Here is a 22,127-nt window from a genome sequence, read left to right on the forward strand (position 1 = left end):
ACCAGGCTACCTACGAAGAGCCACCGTTACTAGTGGGGTTTAACATGGATGAGCTGAGGCCACGCACATACTCTTCAATACGATGAAAGTCCTCTCTCCACCGACAGCCTCTAATATTTTGATAACATCGTTGAGCAATTGTCTTTTTAAGGAAGATACACAAACTCTACCAATAAAAAATAGGAACATTGGGCTTCCCTGGTGGCACAGTGGTTGGGAGTCCGCCTGCCAATGCAGGGGACACGGGTTTGCGCCCCAGTCCCGGAGGATCCCACGTGCCACGGAGCGGCTTGGCCCGTGAGCCATGGCCGCCGAGCCTGCACGTCCAGAGCCTGTGCTCCGCAATGGGAGAGGCCGCAGCAGTGAGAGGCCCACGTACCGCAAAAAAAAAAAAAAAAAAAAAAAAATAAGGAACGTTAATCCCAACTTGGTTTTGATCGTCCCACTTCCTTCTTCCAAAACACTGAGCTGAGTGAAGCGCCCAGAGTTGTCTGCCATCTCACAGCCACCTGAACAACCAGATAAAAGGTGCTTTTAAGACAATGTGTTCCATTCTATAAGCTAAACTTATACAACTTATTATTTGCAGGTTATTCTACTTCGGGGGAAAAATGGTATTTACGATGTACGTATCTTAACTGTTTTTCATCCTGACCACTCTCTGAATGCTGACAGGTCTTCACCAATCTTAGTCATGCTCTGGCTTTGAGCAAGAGGGAAAACAGGTTCTTTACACTCAGAAGAAGTGCGTGCCTTTGAGATGGAGAGACACAGCTGTGAGCCTTGCCTAGGAACGTGGAGGAGAGGTGAATGGGAACAGAAACATGCCCCCGAGCTGAGCAGCACCTCCTCCCTCCTGCCCGGGCTCCATCCCCGTGCCCTCTGGGGACGTGGCTGCCACGGCAGCTCTGAGTCAGTCACTGCACCTGACATCTTCAAAGGCTCTTCACTCGCCTCCGAATGAACCCTGAGCCCGCCTCCACGTGCCTGCCCTGCACCTCCCTCTCAGGGATCCGGGCTCAACTCCTCCTCCCTGAGCCCCCAGGATCCTCCCCCAGGAGCCCACAGAGCTGCATCAGGGCATTGCCTCGCACCCGGAACCTTCTGCTTCGGGTTGCAGTTGTTCTGTCCACTGTGCTGGTTCTCTCTCCTCACTGCTCCTCCGTCTCTGGCCAAGCACAGCTGATCAACAGAGGCCGGCAACAAGCAAACAGTGGCACTAGGCACTGCAGCAAGACCAAGGCCTCTGCTAACGAAGCAAAAACAAACTGAGCAGTTTCTGTGGTTCGTGATGAACTCCTTGGCGCTTCCCCTCGGCTGACTCTCCCCTTACTCATGACCAGGCACCCAATTCAGCAGTTCAGTCAAAGTGGAACATCATACTTACTTAGTGGATAGTTTGGCTTATAATTCTTAACGTTAAAAAAAAACAAACTTTAATTCCAACTAACATTTACTTGCACACACATGTGCTTATGCGAGGCATTCTGCTGGGAACTTTGACAAACCCAAGGGACAGGGGTGGACCCCACTCTCACCGCCACAGCTGGTTGGGGGGCCCAGATGCTGCGATGGTGGGTCAGCACCACTCCCACCATATCTTGCTGCTGAGAGTTGACCTCCCAGTTACAAATGCTTCACTGACTAGAAACCTTTATTTCTGAGAAAGCCATCTTCACACATGGCTGTTGCTGACGAGGCAGAGTGAAGACAGGCCAGGAGAGCCCAGAGGAGAGACACTACTCCTCACTACTCCTCACTACTCGGAGCCAGAGGAGAGTCGCTCCTTTGTGGGGCCATCAGCCACTTGGGATGGATTTAAGAGAGACAGAGCTGCCTGTCAAATGCATCCATACCTAAGCCCCTCACCCCGTCTGCCTATGGGTCCCAGCACCTCGGCCACCGGGACAGGGGCAGCACTAGCCAGAACTGATTCTTTTTTCATAACTTTTTGTTTTTATTGTAGCAAGATACACGTAATACAAAATGTACCATTTTCACCACTTTCAGGAATATACCACCCTGTGGACTAAGCACGTTCACAGGCTGGGCAGTCACCACCACCCTGGTCCACGCTTGCTCCCACCCCTCAGCACTGCAGGAGCAGGACATGGCCCGGCGAGACCACGTCAGGAGGCAGCCACAAAGCGGCTGTGTTTTCCAAGATGGAACACAGACAACACTGACAAGCACTTCACCAGAGAGCTCGGCATGGGGCGTCACCACCTGTCTCTCCCCACCCCACCCCACTCTGCACTGGATTCTGAAGGACCCAAGTCTCGGGGGAGCTGGGGCAGCAGGTGGGAGACAGCGGGATCCAGCTCCATCGTGGGCAGAGCTGCGGCCGCTGGTCCACGTGGCCTCAAGCAGGCCTGCTTCAGGCTGTGCTGCTCCCTCACTGATAAACCTGGGTCACTATGCACACCTCCCAGGGCTGTCACAAGGGAGGTGAATGAGACCACGTGTGTGAAAGCACCTGGCGTGACAATTAATGTTCACTCCCGTCAGCCCTGTGAAATATGACATCTGAGCTCAATGAGAGCATAATTCCAAAAGGGCAAGGAAAACAAGTAAGTTTAGACAGTTTTCCGTCTTACTTCTGGCAGAAGGAGCCTGAGCCCAAACACTGCCAGCAGGTGTGGACCATCCACTGCCCTCCGGCATCTGGAGCCAAGAGGTGCCTTCCTTATGCTATTCTGGAAACATTCTAGAATAATACCAAAGTGATTATTCTGTTACCAGATTCATTGTTGTTGGTTCAAATTTTAAAATGGAACCACGAAACATCCACCCAGATGGTAAACGTGTTTATTTCTGCATCCCGTTTCTAGGTTTTCACGTTTGAATATGGTGTCCCAAAAAGTAGCAGATGAGATCTGTGACCCCATCTTAGGCTCAACGAGGCACATGACACCCTCAGGCTGTGTGACACCTATATAGGGCCACTGCACCCAAGGCCTCTGGAGGAGAAACCATCCCCCAATGGCCATCTCTGAGCACAGGCAGGTCAAGGGTCCCGAGTGTGAAGGCAGAAACCCTACCACATGGAATATAAGTGAATGAGAGAGGAAGCCATGCGCTGGAGATTTCCAGGAGCAGAGGCCGGGGTCTGAGCAAACTCCTCAGCCCTCTGGACCACACTCCCAGCTCCAGGACAGCACGTGACACGACTGCACTGCACCAGGTAATGGTGTAGCTCAGGACGCCATCAGAGCGGGCACCTCAGGGAGAGGCGTCAGAGTGCTGGTTGTGAACCCCCCACAGGTATGGCGTGAGCTCCCATCAAACATTGGCTCAATGAGCCCCCAGTTTTTCTAAGGTCTTTATGTGTAACTAACCTCTTGAAGGTGGTGAGGGGAGAAAAAGAACATTTACTGAGCAACAACTATATGCCAGGCTCTATGTTTGATACTTTGCATGCCAATTCATTCAACCCTTATCAAAACATTACTTTGTACTTATTATTATTTCCACTTGGCTGTTGTAAAAAGTGCACCTCAGAGAGGTCAGCCACTTTGTCAAGTTCACAGAACAGGAACTGGAGGGAGGACTACCCAGGACCTTCCTGCTGGAAGCCAGACCCTCTCTGGCCCCTGAGCTTGACCTGCAACAGTAAGCACGGGAGAGTCCACATGAAGACTCTAGAAACACCTGTGTACCAACAAAGCAAGAGTCTAGAACCCAAGAAAGGAATTTAGGAGCAAGCAGTCGCTTGCTTTCTGCACACGTCTCTGGCTTCTCCCGAGCTAAATGGCTTCCTTCAGGGGTAACTTTTAACATTCAAGTTTCAGAAATATGATGGACAAAAGCCAACATGTTTCAAAGAACCCAGTGAAATTTGTAGGTCATTTTTGACCCTGGATATTCAACGACAAGGAATTCATCTTAAACCAACACTGATTACTTAACTGATAGTAAAAAGCCCTGACTTTTGTGTATATATCCTAAAATCTAGCAAGGAGTTGCTAGATTAGAGTTGCCCTTTAGGATTTACTGTTATAAATAAAAAGAGCTAGAAAATGGAAGGTTTCAGCAAAACAAAAACATCTGTCAGACTAAATAATAATTTGAATGTTTTTGACCTTGTAATTCTTTTTTTTTTTTTTGCAGTATGCAGGCCTCTCACTGCTGTGGCCTCTCCCGCTGCGGAGCAAGGCTCTGGACGCGCAGGCTCAGCAGCCATGGCTCACGGGCCCAGCCGCTCCACGGCATGCGGGATCTTCCCAGACCGGGGAACGAACCCGTGTCCCCTGCATCGGCAGGCAGACTCCCAACCACTGCGCCACCAGGGAAGCCCTGACCTTGTAATTCTTATAATATTTATTTTAATGTTATAGCTACTTAAGAGCTATAAAAATAAGGAGTTTATAATTATCTTTATGTTGTACATATTTAAGTAACCTTAAAATGAATACGATTTTAGGCAACATTGAATTTCTTCCTATCCTTATTTAAAATGGGTATGCACACTCTCCTCAGACATTAGGCTACCGTAATACCATAATGCCTCTAGAAAAGAAAATAATTACACTTGTCACAGCAGGAAAACTCTGGGAGCAGTGGCGAATGATTTACAGAGAAGACAGTGGGGCTGCGTTTGGGACTGTAAATTGTGTGTTATTTACACAAAGAAACGACGTTATTAAGGAAGGGGCAGGTTTGTAACCAAGGACCAGATGCCAGCCTATACGGGGTGACCTAAGACCAGGCACGCACCAGCGTGCTCTGACATCTCTCAGTAAACTCACTTCCTTCAAGCCAAAGCATGTGAGATTTTACAGAATGCCACTGTCATCTGTCTTTTTACATCTATTAAACCACAATGAAGAAGATCACCTGGGCTTCTCCCATGCACATCACAAGATTCCATGGACCTGAGACAGACCTTGGAGACAGAGAGGAAGATGGCAGAAGGACGGAGTCTAAGTGAAACTGCACAACCCAGATTGGGACTTGAACCCACTGTCTTTTAATTGAGATCATACACCTGGTCTCAGGACTTAATGAAGCTCAGGTTCTTTATGTCTCATCACAGAAAGAATTCAGCAAGAGGCAAAGTGATAGGTAAGAAGTGGATTTATTTAGAGAGAAACACTTTCCACAGACAGGTGGTCTGTCTCAAAAGGTGAGAGCAGCCCTAGGGTATGGGGTCATCTTAGAAAGTGAGAGCAGCCCTGGGAGAAACATACCCCTCAGACAGAGTGTGGGCCATCTCAGAAGGCGAGAAATCTCAAAACATGGGGTGGTTAGTTTTTACAGGCTGGGTAATTTCATAGGCTAACGAGTAGGAGGATTATTCCAACTATTTCAGGGAAGGGACAGGGATTTCCAGGAATTGGGCCACCACCCACTTTTTGGCCTTTTCTGGCTGGCCTCAGAACTGTCATGGCACTGGTGGATGTGTCATGCAGCTGATGTATTACAGTGAGCTCAAGGTCCACTACAAGTTGAATCTTACGCCATCTTGGACCTAATTGGTTCTAACCAGTTTATGTCACACCCTCAAGGGCTATGTCATTCTTTTAGAGGTTGTGTCCTGCCCCCTTCCCTCCGATTTCATTAGGGGGATGAGAAAGCATCACTAACAATATCAAGGTATTTCAAAATGCAGAAACCATCTGCGGATGGACAAGGGGTCCATTTTGTCCAGAACTTCAGTCACGGCAAGATAACGAAGAAAGACATCACCAGGGGGCCTTGAACTACGGGCTGAGGAGTCTAGACTCTTTAGGAAGCAAGAAGAAGCCACGGAAAGTTTGGGGGCAAGAGCAGGTATAATTAAAGCTGCACTTTCAAGAATACAGGCAAAACTCAGACAGGGGAGAATGGAGACAGTAAAGCTGCCTGGGTCCTACTGGCAGCACCTACACACGTCTGGCAAGAGCTCCCTGAACAGGCCTGGGTAAAAGCAGCCTCCCTACGGCCCAGCACCAGCAGGACAAGGTCGCCTGAACTACAGACACAAGGAGAAGCACATGCTGTGGGGAGCTGTCCCTCCATGGTTTTCTTTCTAAAACGCCTTCAAGGTCTTGTCACTGGGAAATGTTGCCCACTGGCTGCCCATTTGGAACCTCCATACTTTCATACTGCAGTCTCTTTCCTAATAAAGAACTGAAAAAAGTTATGCAGTAAAGAAACCAATTTTTCTTCTAGAATTTGGCCACCAATCCATCAACCCCTTTTATTGAAAAACAGCTCTCTATCTCCTAAAACTAGCATCCTCCAGGCAGCTTTGGAAAGCATGGGCTAATAACCAACCTGGCAGCCTTGAAGGGCTGAGTTATGAGCTGAAGGTCAGGGTGATGGGAAGCGGGTGGTCAGGATCCCTCAGGGCTGCTCCACGGCTGGAACAGTACAGACCTGTTCAGGCCACCAAGGCAGCCATATCCACCCTGTGCAGGGTCCCACACTCCTGCTGGTGTGAGAAAAATCCCACTGTGTGGGGGTGCGGACAGGCATCCCAGCAGTTCAGTTCAAGTGCTTCTTGCATTCTGCTCGTTAGGCTAAGAAAACCTGGTCAGCAGCATCCTAGAATAGCTCTCTTTCAGATGCCTGAAGACTTATATCCACTCTCATCTTTCTCCTTTATGAGTAAAATAACCTTAATTTATTTAACAACTAGGTCCGGTTATCCTTTTCACAAGAAAGACTTGTAAACTCTGCAGAAAGTTGGTTCATCTACCCAGTTATCCAAGGCCGAATGTCTTTCTGCATTGAATGGAAAGATTCAGAGCCTCAGAAGGTTAACTGAGCATCTAAGGGCGGCCCTGGGGGCAGGGAGGAGCAGGGTCTCAAACCCGCATCAGCTTTAGGTGACAACCCAGGCAGGATGCTTTCCACTCACCAGAGTACAGTGAATCTCAGAGGAAATCTCCCACGGCTGGGACGCTTCAGCAGAGGGCCGGCTGTACCCCGCTGGAAGGATTTCCACTTCTCTCTGCCCAGAGGCGCTGCAGGTTTGATGTCACAGGAGTCTATCCACTTACATCACTGCCTGCGTGAACCAAAGCTCAGTGGGAGGAACCAAATCAGAGACCCCAGGTCACCTGCCTTCTCACCTGCCTGAATGAAATAGCAGCACTGTCGTTGGGCCTTGTGATACTCAGGAGACCCTCCTGGGGGCGGCGTGCTACAGAGTCGCCAACATGTGTGACTCTCAGGACAGGCTGCAGCGCCGTGGACGGGCACCTGGGCACTGAGCTCAGCCAGCCTCAGAAGCTGGGACCAACCAATCCCTTCAGAAATTCAATCACACACCTTAATAAAGTTCACATCTTTGACCCAATAATTCTTTTTCTGGGAGTTTATCCAAAGGAAATAGCCCAATATACAGAAGAGCTTTTTGCACAAAGGTGTTCACCAAAGCATTATTTATAAGGATAAAAGCTGTCCAAAACTGCAATATCCAACAGTAAGAGCACAATTTTGAAACTCAAGTACACTTACATAAAAGAATATTATGCAACAATTTAAAATCAAACTTATAATGAAAATGCTCATAATGTAAAGTTAAAAGGGAATGAGCAGATTATAAAATTGAATATATATTATGAACACAGTTCTGTAAGAAGAAACTTGCACAGGAAAGACTGAAAGGACACAAGCCAGAATGTTAACAATGGGAAAGCTTCACACGGCAGGACTGTGTGTGGCCAAGTATTTGTCTTCATTCAACTTTCCTGTGCTTTCCAAATTTTCTTACAATGAGCAGGCATTATTTGTAAAAGGAAAAACTTGAGTTTGTTAAAAATAATAGTATCTAACTGATTAAAATAATTTCTAAATTACATGTGCTGAGAAAATTTAAAACAATGTATAAATTCCTGTATGCAAGGATTAGCCAAAGAAAATCATAATTAGAAAGCTGAATTTGCAGTACGTATCCATGTGGGTACACCTGCATGCACACAGGAAGCAAGACATAGAGGGGACTTCTAACCACGTGGGCAGGCAGGCAGCCAGCAGTGCATGGCGGAGGGGACTTCCCAGCTTCTACCACCTTCAAGGTAATTTCACATGCTCCAAACAAGCATGGGCTTGCCATGCAAACACGGCTTCGCACAGGTCTCCCAGCATCCCTCCCAGCCAGACTGCAGCCGCTAAGCCCTTCCTTACATCCTAAGAAATGTGGAGCCCCTCCCACCCCCACTTCCAAGAGAATCAGAACATAAAATACAAACTGACAAATTTTTTTCAGTGGAGGTATGGTTAACTGTATAGTGACTTTTGTCTAGCAAAAACAAGATTTAAGCCAAGGAAAAATGCCTTAACCCCTTTATCATTTAAGATACGTAAGGCAAGACGTTTTTTCATTAGCATCTTCAATTCCAGCAGCTAAGATGATAGTCTTCAGCTGCCCTGGGATAAGAAAGACTAAAGTCAAAAAACATAAGAACAGTAAATCAAGCGGGGAGGGGAAGCCCCCTGCTCAACTCCATCTGAGACCACAGCTCAACCCGCCCACGGGGCAGGGATGCAGGTTCAGCCCCTTCATCCTACGCCACCGCCACCGTAAGTAACTGTTACCAACTATGCAGACAAAGAATGACGAAGAGCAGGCAGAGAACAAATTCATAAGCTGAGTCCCCAGGGACCCACCCCGAGAGAAGGCCAGCACTTAGGTCTCCTTTCCTTTTATCACTTGTTACTTCCTAGAGATACTGGGAAGCTAAAACCACTGCCCCGGTGTGCCCAGCTCTGATAAATAACAGTCAGCACTCGACAGCTTTCTGAAGGGTGGGTCGATTAGTTAATTCAATCATTCCTGTTGAAGGAATAGGACAAGTCGGTTTCTTTTTTCAAGAACTGACTCTGGAACCTGCCCCTCAACTCTGACACCTGCCCCACGATGCTCCAGTGCTTCCCAGACTTTCCTGTGCCCCAAGCACCTGGGCTCTTGTTAGGATGCAGCCCTAACATAGCAGGACTAAGTGCGCAGAGACCAGTTAGCTTCCCATCTCTGAGAATGAGACCCAGTCAGTGGTAAGGCTCCCCAGGTGACCCCCGTATGCAGCCAGGGTCGCACATACCACTAGGAGGTTTGGAAAGGCCACCAGCTCAATCTAACTCCTGGCTACTCTGAGTGTGCCCCCTGCGCAGTGACACCAGCACACCAACACCGGCCTCAGAGATGCGGTGAAGAAGGGCGGGGCAACACAGCTAGAACATTAGGTCGGCCACAGTTATCGTTTCACTACTGCCAGTAGTATGATTATTATTCAGGTGGGCTGACACAGCTGGGACAAGGCCAAATTTGTGAAGAAACAGAGTTCTTGGGAAAACTATGAGTTAAAGGAAGATAAGAAAATAAGAGCTGGGGAGGACCTCCGAGAGGGTGGCTCAGGGCAAGTGTGTGGGGAGCTGACAGAGGGCCGTGTGCATGGCCCACAACTGGGGCAGGAACAGTCACAACAGAGACCACTTACCTGGGCCTGAACTAACGGGGCAGGCACTGTCCTAACTACCCCCAGTTCTCCAGGCTGAACCATTCTTGCTTTCCATTCTTTAGCACCTACTATCTCAAGGCCCCCTGACGGGCTGGGGGCTTCCCCTCCCGGGGGGCAGAAGAGCTAACCACCTAGGAGAAACCGGCAGTGAGCTGGGAGCCTCGGGAGCCAGGCGGGGCACGCTCTTCACCCCTGGGGGGGCAGTGACACAGCTGAGGAGTGTGGGGACAGGCTCGTCTACATTTTGGACTGTGAGCTGCGTGCCCCTCCTCAGGTTCTTTCTGTCCCACCCTCTCTTCCTTCTCTTCTTCCCTCTTCCTCTCGGAGCTGCTTTACGAGCTGCCTTCCACGGCCTCACAGGCAACTCTCTCGGCAGCTGCGTCCCAGGGCTGCAGCTCCTGGGATGGACAGCTGAGGCACGAGCCCTAGGGAGGACCGGAGGAGGGGTTTCCGGTTGGGCTGGCCGGCTGAGGAGGGCCTAGAGAGCTGGGCTCCACGTACTCTTCTGAAACAGCCATCTCACTCGTCTTCCGGGGCCCTGACCACTCCGGGGGACCTTCCCCAGCTGGCCCCCAGGAGGGGGGTCCCCTGTTACACATGCCCAGCTCCTCCAGCCCTCATTCTCCTGTGAGAGCTGCACATGACCACATTCACTGTCAAACCAGCAAGGGGAGCAGGAACAACACGTGACTGTCAGGAGCAGAGCTCCAGCCGGCGGGGAGGAAGAGCCCCACACTCTCTCCCCAGCAACCCGAGCTGCCCGCTATACACGACTGGAAAACCTGCCAACTTTTAGGATTCACAGAGCCAGAGAATACAGGCCCTTCTTGTAATTTTCCTACCATCCTTCCTTTAAAAAAAAAACAAAACTCTTTTTACATAAAACTGTTTTCCCTGGACTCCACGAGGTCCTTCAACTTCACGGCCCCCATTCTATAAATAAGGAGGCAGAGGCCCAGAAGCATTAGTGGCTTTCTGGGATGTTAAGTGAATCAGACAAAGAACCAGGATCCAAATTCAAAAGCCCCGTGGCTCAGGCCCTGGCTCTGGGCACCAGCCAGACTGAGTGGTTCCCTGCGAAGGGAGCAAATCAGACCCGGGGGGAGAACATCCACGTGGAAGAGTGACACAGAGCTTCTCCATGAGTCCTTTACAGGAGAAGGTCAGCGCTCAGAGTCGCCGCCCCACTACCGTCAAGAGCGGGTCTCAGGACGAAAACTAACGACGCGGAGGGAGAGGTTACTATTCCCTCCCAGTCTTCCCAGCTCTGGACAGAAAGACACCCCAACACACTGCTCTGCAAGGGATGGATTTTCTTCAAGGAACGGCGGCTCGCTGGATACTATGTGTGCCCTACAACTCAACAAAGCAGAATCGTAAAATGTCTGATGCTCTTTCAAATTCCTCTCTACAGAAAAGAACACGCCATACTTTTGCCAAAATCAGTCACCACGGCAGCCTGAGCCCCTTGCCGCTGTGTGGGCTTCAGTTCCTAAATGTAGACATATATTCATTTCATACAGTTGTTTGGTATCTTATTACCTATCGACTAAGAGATGAAATAAAGTTTTCAGTTAAGTGTGGCGGATTCTCACCTGTGAAAGCATTTGTGGCCTGAAAGCCAGCTTCCTGCATACTGCTCCCCGGCAGGCCTGTGTTCCAACTTGTCGGCTGTCCTGTCACCAGGAACATCCAGGAGGCCTCAGGTCACCTCCATCTCAGCTTGCAGGAGGCCATCACTCTGCCTGTCCGGTTTCTGGTAGCATTGGACACCAACCTGCCCTGCTCCCAGCCTCTGAGAGCAGGTGGTAGCTGGGACGGCACCCAGTCCAGCAGTGTGCACGCTCGGGGCACCGGTCACATCAGCCGTCCAGCCAGAGAGTGGAGGCCATGGTGGGCCCAGGAGCGAGGAAGCTGTCCCATGGACACCAGCCTACCCACCTCAGAGGAAGGACCCCCCCAGCCGCCTGGCAGCCAGCATTCTCCAGGGGTCTCACTTGCTCCGGGGGGTTCAGGAGGGTCTGATCTGCAGCTCTCTATGCTTCGCCTCTCCCCTTGCTGAAATTAAAAAGAAAGAGATCATTTTCCTGAGGACCTGTAGAACATGAAACTCAGTAGACCCACAGAGGCCAAAAAAGAAAAAGAAGAAGCCCCCAGAGCCGTGCCCATGACCACACTGTGTGGGAAGTGGGGCACGTATAGCACTTCTCCTGCTGCTTGAGAAGGGGTGGGGGGCCGGGGGGACTCCTACACCCAGAACAAGATGGGGCCAGCTGCTCCAAGCCGTTCTAGGAACAGTTACAAAGGTCACACGCATTCAAATGTCCTCCCCAGGCTACCCTAGGCCACAGACACATGAAGGAGAAATCCATTTCCTAAGCAGTTTCCTGAGGTTTTACAAGTGGGATCTGAGGTTCATGCCCACTGCTGTCAGCACGCCAGAAAGAACTTGGGTTGAGCTGTTTCACAAAGTGACTCTTGGGACTTCCCTGGTGGTCCAGTGGCTAACACTCCAGGCTCCCAATGCAGGGGGCCCGGGTTCGATCCCTGGTCAGGGAACTAGATCCCACATGCTGCAACTAAAGATCTTGCATGACCCAACTAAGACCCGGTGCAGCCAAATACATAAATTAAAAAATATTTTTTAAGTGACTCTTAAGTGGGAAGAAAAGGTCAGTGATAATTTTTTTTAAAAGAATAGGAAGGAAAAGCAAATTTAATCTATCAATATAAACTGTTCCATATATATTACATATCCCATAATAATAAAAGCATTTTACAAATACTCATATATTTTAATGTTGTTATACTAGCAACATTAACTACAAGAATGTTAGAAGTCCAAAGGACCAGACTTTTTTTTTTCTGGCTGCATTGGGTCTTCATTGCTGTGCGTGGGCTTTCTCTAGCTGTGGCAAGTGGGGGCTACTCTTCATTGTGGTGCGCGGGCTTCTCATTGCAGTGGCTTCTCTTGTTGTGGAGCACGGGCTCTAGGCGCGTGGGCTTCAGTAGTTGTGGCACGTGGGTTCAGTAGTTGTGGCTTGTGGGACCTAGAGCACAGGCTCAGTAGTTGTGGCGCACAGGCTCAGTTGCTCCGTGGCATGTGGGATCTTCATGCACCAGGGATCGAACCCGTGTCCCCTGCATTGGCAGACGGATTCTTAACCACTGCACCAGCCCAAGGACCAGGCTTTTGGGTTTTTTAAATTTTATTTATTTTTATTTATTTATTTTTAACATCTTTATTGTAGTGTAATTGCTTTAAAATGGTGTGTTAGTTTCTGCTGTATAACAAAGTGAATCAGCTATACATATACATACATCCCCATATCTCCTCACTCTTGCATCTCCTTCCCACCCTCCCTTATCCTACCCCCCTAGGTGGACACAAAGCACCGAGCTGATCTCCCTGTGTTATGCAGCTGCTTTCCACTAGCTATCTATTTTACATTTGGTAGTGTATATATGTCCACGCCACTCTCTCACTTCGTCCCAGCTTACCCTTCCCCCTCCCCGTGTCCTCAAGTCCATTCTCTACGTAGGACCAGACTTTTAAAATAGAATCCCAAATATGAATCTCTGGTATTAGAGAAAAGGAACCTTTTCCATTATTATCACTTCATCTTAAACAATTTATAGCTCATTTTTAGAAAATGTAACTTTATTCCTCTTTTTCACCATCAAACTAGAGAAAAGAAAAAAATTTAAGAAAACAGCACATAACAGAAAGGAACCCTCTGTTAAAGCCCTCTTACTGTAAACATAAGGTAATAAAGTAAAACATCACTAATTCAGACTAACTGGAAGGAAGCCCTAGTGTATTAAGGAAGCACCTTAATTACATAGAGAAAGAAATTAAACTGCATTGCCTTCATGTACTTGCAGTAACAATCTCAGTTAATAAAGTGCAGCCCGTAGGAGTCCTCAAGTTTAATGAATAGGTAAAAAATTTAATTAAAAATCATTTATGTAAATGGTGGTTCTGAAGTGCTTGAAAATGTGAGAAAAATGTTTGTTCTCTGAATTTAAACATTCCATATCAAATGACCAGTACAGACAGTTATCAATGTCCCAAGGTCCTACACCAACATCCAGAGTAAAGGACCATGTGCACTGTAGTTATCTACTTTAGGGAATGGAATTGCCAGTTAAAAATAAAAGCCCACCTGCCCTAAAACCTTGATTATCTTTACTCTTTCTATGATGCTTTCAATGCACAGAAATACTAGACTGTATTTGTTCTCTTTTCCTGAACTCAAAGACAAACTAAAGTGTGGTGATGTTTTTGTTGTTTTATTGAGGGGTTTTGCTTAATTATCTTGTTCCATTGCAAAAGGCATGCTCCCACAATTTTTTAAAAAACCAAGCTATACATTTCAAAAGGCTATAGGAAAGATTGAGGCTGATGTGGATAGAAATAGAAGAAACAACAAACTCTTCTTTTTTTTCTCTTACTGTCTCTGTCACACTCACCGATACTTTACTTTACTTCTAAAAGAGAGGGAAGATGGCAGGTGTGTAACAGCTCCCCCTGAGGTCTTGGGCACGGTCCTGGCCTGGATGTTTAGAGCATGACATGTGTGGTTCCCAACACAGGCTGAAGGGCCAAAATTTATTTTAACGTGCATATTCTTACATACATTTGGAGTCTCCTTAATATGCAATTTTCAAGTGAAAGTGAACCTGTAACTGCCATAAAATGTTTTCTTCCTCACCACTAACAACACAGATAAGATACCTTTTCTAGAAACACACAAAAAAGAGGAGTGGGGGTTTTCCTGTTGGCGCAGTGGTTGAAAGTCCGCCTGCCAATGCGGGGGACGCGGGTTCATGCCCTGGTCTGGGAAGATCCCACATGCCGCGGAGTGGCTGGGCCCGTGAGCCATGGCCGCTGAGCCTGCGCGTCCGGAGCCTGTGCTCCGCAACAGGAGAGGCCACAGCAGTGAGAGGCCCGCGTACCGCAAAAAAAAAAAAAAAAAAAAAAAAAGAGGAGTGGGTCCCCAGAACCTGGAGTCTGTTCTGTTCAGCGAGGGACCGACCAAAGGGAACAGGGTCAGGCAGCCATGCTCAGGAGGAAAGTACAGATGACCTAGCAGGCTGGAGAACAGGTGGGTAATTGGGACCCAGAATTGGCAGAAGTACCACACATCGGCTTTCACAGCTCGGCAGCCAACCAAGAATCAGGAAAAAGGTGCAGAAGCTGAACACATCGCTGTCCTGCCTGCCTCCCACCCTCGAGGGCCCTGCTTACCTTCTAGTCTCAGATGTGGCACCTCGCCCACCCCGGGACTAAATGCAGAGCCCGGTAACCTGGCTCGCTGGCCCTGGCCGCAGCTGTGGCTGCATGCAGGGGTGCTGATCGCTCAGCACCATCTCTCTGCTGAGCTGTAAGCCCCACGGGGACGTTTCCCTTGAGCACCTAAGGCACTGCCTGGTGCCCAGTGGACATCAGTAGGACGAGTCTACTGAACGATGGATGGGTGGACCAAGGCTGCTGGTGTTTGGACGAGGCGCACAGAGAGGCTCAGCAGACCCTGCAAACCAACCCGCTGCCCCGAGCCATGCTGATGGATGCCATCCCCGGGCTGAGAGGCTGTTCACACCTCTGGCTCTGAGCCTCTGAACTGGCAAGGCTTTTGCTACCACCCCACTAGTCAAGGTGACACAAGGATAACGAGCAATGACTCCCCTGCACTCACACTTCACAGCAAAGTACCCAGCACAGGCCCATGGAGGTAACTGCTCTAAATCCTCTCAAGCCACAGAGAAAACTCTAGCCCCACAGAGGTTACATGACTTAGCCCCAAGCTAGCGCTCAGGAGTTGGGACTAACGCCTGGTCTCTTGCCCTCCAGCCACTGTTATTCCCATGCTACTTCTGAATCTCAGGTAGTTTCCTAAACCGAAGTGCCTTAACGCTGGTAATGCTCAAATCAGGAAAATCTAGGGGGGAAAAGAGGAAAAATAAAGAAAGAGGCAACTTACCCAGGATGCAAGGTCACAGAGTAACCCTGAACCCATTCAAGAGCCCCTCTACAGCAAGCACACTACCACCATCCTGCCATGGACATATGGACATACACACGCACACACACGTTCTACTTACACTGGGAAGATGGGCAGGACTAACCAGGAAATAAATTAATTCAATACTGCACTTGAAACATGTCGTTAAGTCCCTCCCATAATGGAGCAACAGTTACTAAGGAAATAGAGCACACAAAAGGGAAAAACACCCCCACAACAAGGGACATTCTTAAAAACATGAACGCCCACGAAACCTAACCAAATAAGTTGTGGAATACGTTTGCTTTACCACTTGTTCACAAAAACTCATATGACACACAGCCTCTCTAGAATCACTGGGGAGTGAAAAGAACTGCATTCCACAGATGACACCTATCATGAAAGTTCAGTGAGGAAAGACTCACGATTCAGGAAACACAGGGTCACACGCTGGGCACAGAGGCCAACTCAACAGAGAAGTCAAACAACCTTTTCTCAAAATCTAGTAACACTAGTATAAGTATAGTGCATAAAGAATCAATACTGTGGGCTTCCCTGGTGGCACAGTGGTTGAGAGTCCGCCTGCTGATGCAGGGGACACGGGTTCGTGCCCCAGTCTGGGAAGATCCCACATGCCGCGGAGCGGCTGGGCCCATGAGCCGTGGCCGCTGAGCCTGCGCGTCCGGAGCCTGTGCTCCGCAACAGGAGAGGCCACAACAGTGAGAGGCCTGCGTACCACAAAAAAAAAAAAAAAAAAAAAAAAAAAATCAATACCGCAGTTTCATTTCTGATTTCCTCGCACCATGGACAGACTGCCTCGCTGGTACCTTGGTTACCTAGGTGACGGCCACCTGGGTGATGGCCAGACCAAGCAGCCTCAGGCTCCAGGCCGCAGAGGTCCCACCTGTCTGAGGACGGGCACTGTTCCACCCTCGGAGGAAGGAGCATGGAGAGGTGAAGGGATGGTCCCAACCCCGACAAAACCATGACACTGTTGCAAAACTCAGAAAACAGGAATAAATAGGTTGAGAGTGTGCCACACTGCTTACTGGAAAAAACTCAACTACTGGCTTGTTCATCTAAGGTCAAAGTGGCAACGGACTCTGAGCGAGACAGAGGTGAGGAAAAGTGGGACAAGAAACCTGAGGGTCTGCTTCTGGCCCGAGCTTGGAGCCCTCCGCCCCATGGATAGACACACAGACCTGGGAAGTGCCGGTCAGTCTAGGTATTCCTCATGGCAGCCAGTGGCCCTGCCCTGCCCTGGGCCAGGCTCAGCCAGGCTACCACATCCTCATGCACCATGAGGGGTGAGAGCTCGAGGTCCCTTCTGATCTGAGCAAGCCTCAGTGATCATGTCTCCAGTCAAGGGAGACGGGACAGATGTGCATGAAAAGGACACTGTGAACCAGCACAGAAAATCTGCACAGAAACCAAGTCTGAGAACAACTCAGACAAAGGGCCATCTGCACAGCAGTACAGATCCTTCTCACTGCTCTTAATTTCTGTAATTTGGGGTGTATGACAATTGCAGCTTTTATAACACGACCTCAAAGCCATCGAGCCCTGGGCAGCTCAACGGGCTCCAGGTACTCAGGTCACCACTTCAGGAAGCAAGTACAAAATCTAAAACCCTCTTCAAATATGCACACAAGATGCAAACAGGGAAGGTAGCAATTCTATTAGACCATCCTTTAAAATGTCACCTCGAAAATCCGACACTTGATAAAACCTGAAAAATCTACAGTCTGAGCTCTACCCAAACCAAGGTGGAGAACATTTCCCCCAGATAATTAAGTAGGAAAACTGCCCCTAATAAACAGTACAGGTACCACTACCTCCTCACACTACCTATGGGCAGGGGAGGCCATGGGGTTGCCATTCATTTTATGGAGGAGGAGACGGTGGCCCAGGGAGGAGAGGGAATACACTGCAGGATGAGGGCAAAGCTGGACCAGAACCAGGTGTCAGTCTGGGCCCAAGCTCCAGGCTCTCCCGTAGATGCAAACTGGTCAAAGAAAGAAGCTGAGAAAGGCGCACAGGGCACACATGGACCCCTGCCTGTGGGGCTCAGGGGATCCTGAAATGATCCCCACTTTCCCAAGCCCAGATCTGGCCATGCCCACGACACCAACACACCCCAAAGAGAAGGCGCAGAAGGGCCAGGGCCTTGGGACAGGGGCAGAGTCAGAGTCCTCGGGCGGACGTGCACTGACCGAAGGTCCCCTGACCTAGTCTGAGCACGTCACAGTCACCCCGACAGTGGATGCCAGCTGAGCAGAGGTCACTCCTCCCAGCCTGGTGTGAGGGACACAGGCCGGCTCTGCACTTAGCACTCTCCTCCACCCCAATTTTCTTCAGATAAAACCAGCTTACAATGGGCATGGCAGGCCAAGAAAAGGGGGCGCTGCAGGGGTAACGAGTGTGAACAGCAAGGGAAGGGGGCTGAGAGCAGAAGGGAACGTGGGCCCACAGTTCCACCCTCCCTGCACATGCTCCTGCACCCCCGTCACCCATCAGGGCTGCTGGGCCAGCACCTGCACCCCGGTGCCTTGCCCGTGACCTCCTCCCTGCTCTCTGGCCTAAAGAACACCACACAAGCTGCATCTTCTCATTCAGCTGCTTGTGGGGTCACTACTCTAGCACGGCACTATTTGAGGTGCCTGCACTCTCCTATCTCTGTCTATGGAGGTACTTCTAATGGAAACCTTTTCTTGCTGATCTTTGCATCCACAGCACTGTCCATGGGGACTAGCATACAGCAAGTACCCAATAAATGCTGGTTATACTGCACTGAATCACACCTGAGCTTCGGCTGGGTCACCCCCTTGTCACTCTACTCTCTCTGCCCTGCCTCAGCTGCACGAAGCACCAAGGGCCTGGGACCCAAGGAGGCTGCTGGCCACAGGGCATGCACACTGGGAGGGTGCTCCTTGTTGGAGGGTCAGGCTGGGCGTGTGGAGCACTGGCAAGGCCAACCCTCCACCACTTAAAACACACTGGAAGGAGAGCTTTCCATGCAAACAGGCCAGAGGACAAAAGGCCAGACTCAGGCTGGCCGCCTTGGGTGCACCTCATTCTAGGCCACATGCAACTCTGGCAGTTACTTAACCCTGAGCCTCAACTTCCTCATCTGTAGAGTGGAAGCAACAATGACACTCACAGAATTATTGTGAATTATTGTGCATTTAATGAGGGGCCATGTACAAAACACGGGTCTCCAATCAATGTTAAACAGTGCACCTGGGCAGATGCCTGATGCGGGGCTGGAGAGCATGGCCCGCCCTCCCTCCTCCAGTTCCATCCCACCCAGCCAGATACGACAGAGCGTTCGACCTCATATTTCCTCACATGATTTGTCTTGATATTTTTTAAGTTCTTGATAGATAAAAATCTAAGCTCACAAACACCCTACATCAGCTAAAGTTAATAAAAGAAAGAAAAGGGAGGGCTTCCCTGGTGGCACAGTGGTTGAGAGTCCGCCTGCCGATGCAGGGGACACGGGTTCATGCTCCAGTCCGGAAGGATCCCACATGCCGCGGAGCGGCTGGGCCCGTGAGCCATGGCCGCTGAGCCTGCACATCTGGAACCTGTGCTCCGCAATGGGAGAGGCCACAGCTGTGAGAGGCCCGCGTACCGCAAAAAAAAAAAAAAAAAAAAAAAAGAAAGAAAGAAAAGGGAAAGGATACAAAAGTAAAGAAAATGTGTAGGTGAGGTATTTGGTATGAAATGTGGTAGAATAACGTTTTGTTATTATTATTTAGTTAAACAAATGACAAAAAAGAAACTCGTCTTTAAAAGGAAAAAGAGTCTCGATATTCAATTTTTCTTCATGTTTACATATTGAAATATCAAATTTTAAAAACAGCAATAGATGGTAATAAATAAATTTGACCCAGGTTTTACATCTCCTTACTAGAAAATAACCATGCAGGGTCCAATCTGCCTTTCTTCTGTCCTTCACCCTGTTTGGTTTGTACCTTTGTAAAGTGCTGACTTTTTAAGTCCTTTTACGTATACTTCTGAAGCTTTCCCAAGGCCTCAAGAATGAAATTCTGCACAGAGAGGACATCCCACCAAGTGCCGTCTGCATGACAGGAGGTGTTGGAACAGGGCCACTGGCACCTGAAAAGCTAATACAATGACCAACAATGAAACAGCCGGTGCTCCTACAGAAACGAACCATCTGCACAACGCCAGGCGCTCGCGTTAGCAAATGTTTCCTAAGTGTCCCTTGTGCACGAAGCCCCAGACCAGCTCCACATCTGCTTTCTAATCAAACACACAGCGGATACCTAAACGTTCATCAAGTAGCTTTGCCTTGTATGCTCATATTCATTTTCTGAAAAATATATTTCTCTAGGAAAAAGAAAACTTTCCACATTATATTACAATTCAATAACCTGTTTGAGGTGGGTGGCAGTGGACTAAACACTGCAATAAAATTCTTCTTAGATGTTTCCAAAGAAAAGTCCACATGGTCTGGGACAGACATGGGAGAAGGGAGATGCGTGATGTGAGCCCTGACAGGCACCTGCCCACACCGGGGCCCACGAGGCTCCGACCAGAGGCCAATTTAACACAGGTGCACTGTAGGTCACACACACAGGGCTGCTTAGTGACCGGTGCCCTGGCAGAGAGATAACGAAACCGAGAAGGAGCCCGCTTAGCTCTGCAGAGAGGAGGTGGGCAGAGAGCTCATAGACACGGACCCACCCGCACCTCTCAGGACCTGCACTTCCTTCCACTCAACCACCCCGCTGCCTCTCTCGTTTAAGGGAAGCAGAAGCAGCAGCACACGCCACGTGTCCACCATCCCAGGAGGAGGAAGACCCTGTGACTGCCCCAGACAGACCACAGGTTCACAGAGAACTCAAAGATCATCTCTGGACCAGCCTCTCAAGACGACGTGGAATTCAACCCAGAAAGCCACCACGGGAGCCACGCCAAATTCTGGAAGCAGAACTCATTTAGCCCAGTCAGCACTGGTGGAACAACTCAGTCTGATCACAGAAGCCCAAGAACACATTTCAGCAGACATCCAAGGATACAACACAAAATGGTACAGTCTGAGGTTGGCCCCTGGAGCTGATGTCACTGCAGCAGCTGGCCCGAGAGTGTGACACAGGGGCTCTGGGTGGCACTGGAGCACAAGAGCGAGCTCCCCCTCTGGGAAAGGCCCCAGCACACTAAGCCACAGACGAGCGGTGCCCAACTCCACAGCCGTTAGGGAAACACTGAGAGAGTTTCCCGGCCTCCTGGAAGGCTGGATGGGGCAGGGCCATGACAGTGCACCTGTCCTGAAAAGCAGCTGCTGAAGGGGCAGAGAATTCAGGGGAAAGCTTGAGTGTTATTTGACTAATGGGACTACACAACCCAACCCCATGTGTCTGGAGGCCTCCAGCCAAGCAGACAGGGCTCATCAGACCAGTTTCCGCTGCCTTGGTAACAAAGGCCCACGCGTGTGCTCGTCACAGCAGAAGCAAACAGGTGTTATTCATGAGGGAGGCACCATCACGGGTACCATGTGTCCTACCAAGCGTCCCCCGTGGGGGAGACGTACCTCCTGTAACACAGGACTGGCCCTCCTGACACGGTGTCCCGCAGCACCTGGGCCTGTGTGTTTGCAGTCCGCTGAGTTTCCGCAGCTTCAGAGCACGTACCACCGCTACAGAAACCACCCCACCCTGAACAGTGCACCAAGCCCATGTCAGTGTTCCTGACACTGAGTGAAGCTGTCTGTTTAACGTGTCCACCATCAGATCTGGACAAGAGGGTTCCTATGAAACCACCCAAGAAAACCACAGGGCTCCGGCAGCAGGAGGAAATTTTAAGCACCAAGTTTGGAGCCTGACATCACTGTTCCTGTTCCCATCACTCCCCACACTTGGCCAGTGTCTGATGGTGTTGCAGGACTAAGTACTCCGCGGCCCCGTCAGCCTGACCGGCAACTTTCTCCCCATTGAAAAGAGCATCTTCTTTCAGTTCTTCCTTTCCCTCTAAAACCAGCCCTTATTTATTCCCTTCCCCTCTGGAGCCAACGAGTAGGAACTGACCCATTCCCTCCTGCTCTGCAGTGGGCCCTCAGGAGCCCCTGGCAGTAGTGGGGAGGAGGGGGGGGCAACAGGAGGCCTCACCACAATCACAGCAGCACCTCCCGTCTCCTGGCCCCCACTCTGCCCTCTAACGGTGAGGAGGAGGATGTGATCGTGCTCCTCACAGAAGGGCAAGCTTTTACTGCTTTTCACCCAAACACTCTCTCCAAGCCAGCGTTCCCCCTAATGTCCCTAGAGGAAACATGCAATCATCAAAACTAAATTTTGCCTGTTTTGACTGAATCCATTGATAAATACATTTGAAATAGGAAAATAACCGTAAGTAAATACACAAGACTAATGTCAAAGAGCAAGGAGCTGCCTGCTTTATTTGGGCTGGGGTCAGAGGCCACGACAGAGAGAGAATGAGGGTCGGGGCTGACAAGCTCTGACACAGCCGCTCACTCCACAGAGGTGCTGTGCTCAGAGGAGTAAGCGCAGCTTTGGGGTCAAACAGACGGGGCTCAGAATGACCATTCTGCTGAGCAGCCTGCCACCCTACCTGGGCAGGCTACACAGTCTCTCTGAGCCTCAGTCTCCTCATCTGTCAAGTGGGACATTAATGTAGCTGTAAGGCAGTGGTG

This window comes from Mesoplodon densirostris, chromosome 15, assembly GCF_025265405.1.
Source record: "Mesoplodon densirostris isolate mMesDen1 chromosome 15, mMesDen1 primary haplotype, whole genome shotgun sequence".
Classification (NCBI taxonomy): Eukaryota; Metazoa; Chordata; class Mammalia; order Artiodactyla; family Ziphiidae; genus Mesoplodon; species Mesoplodon densirostris.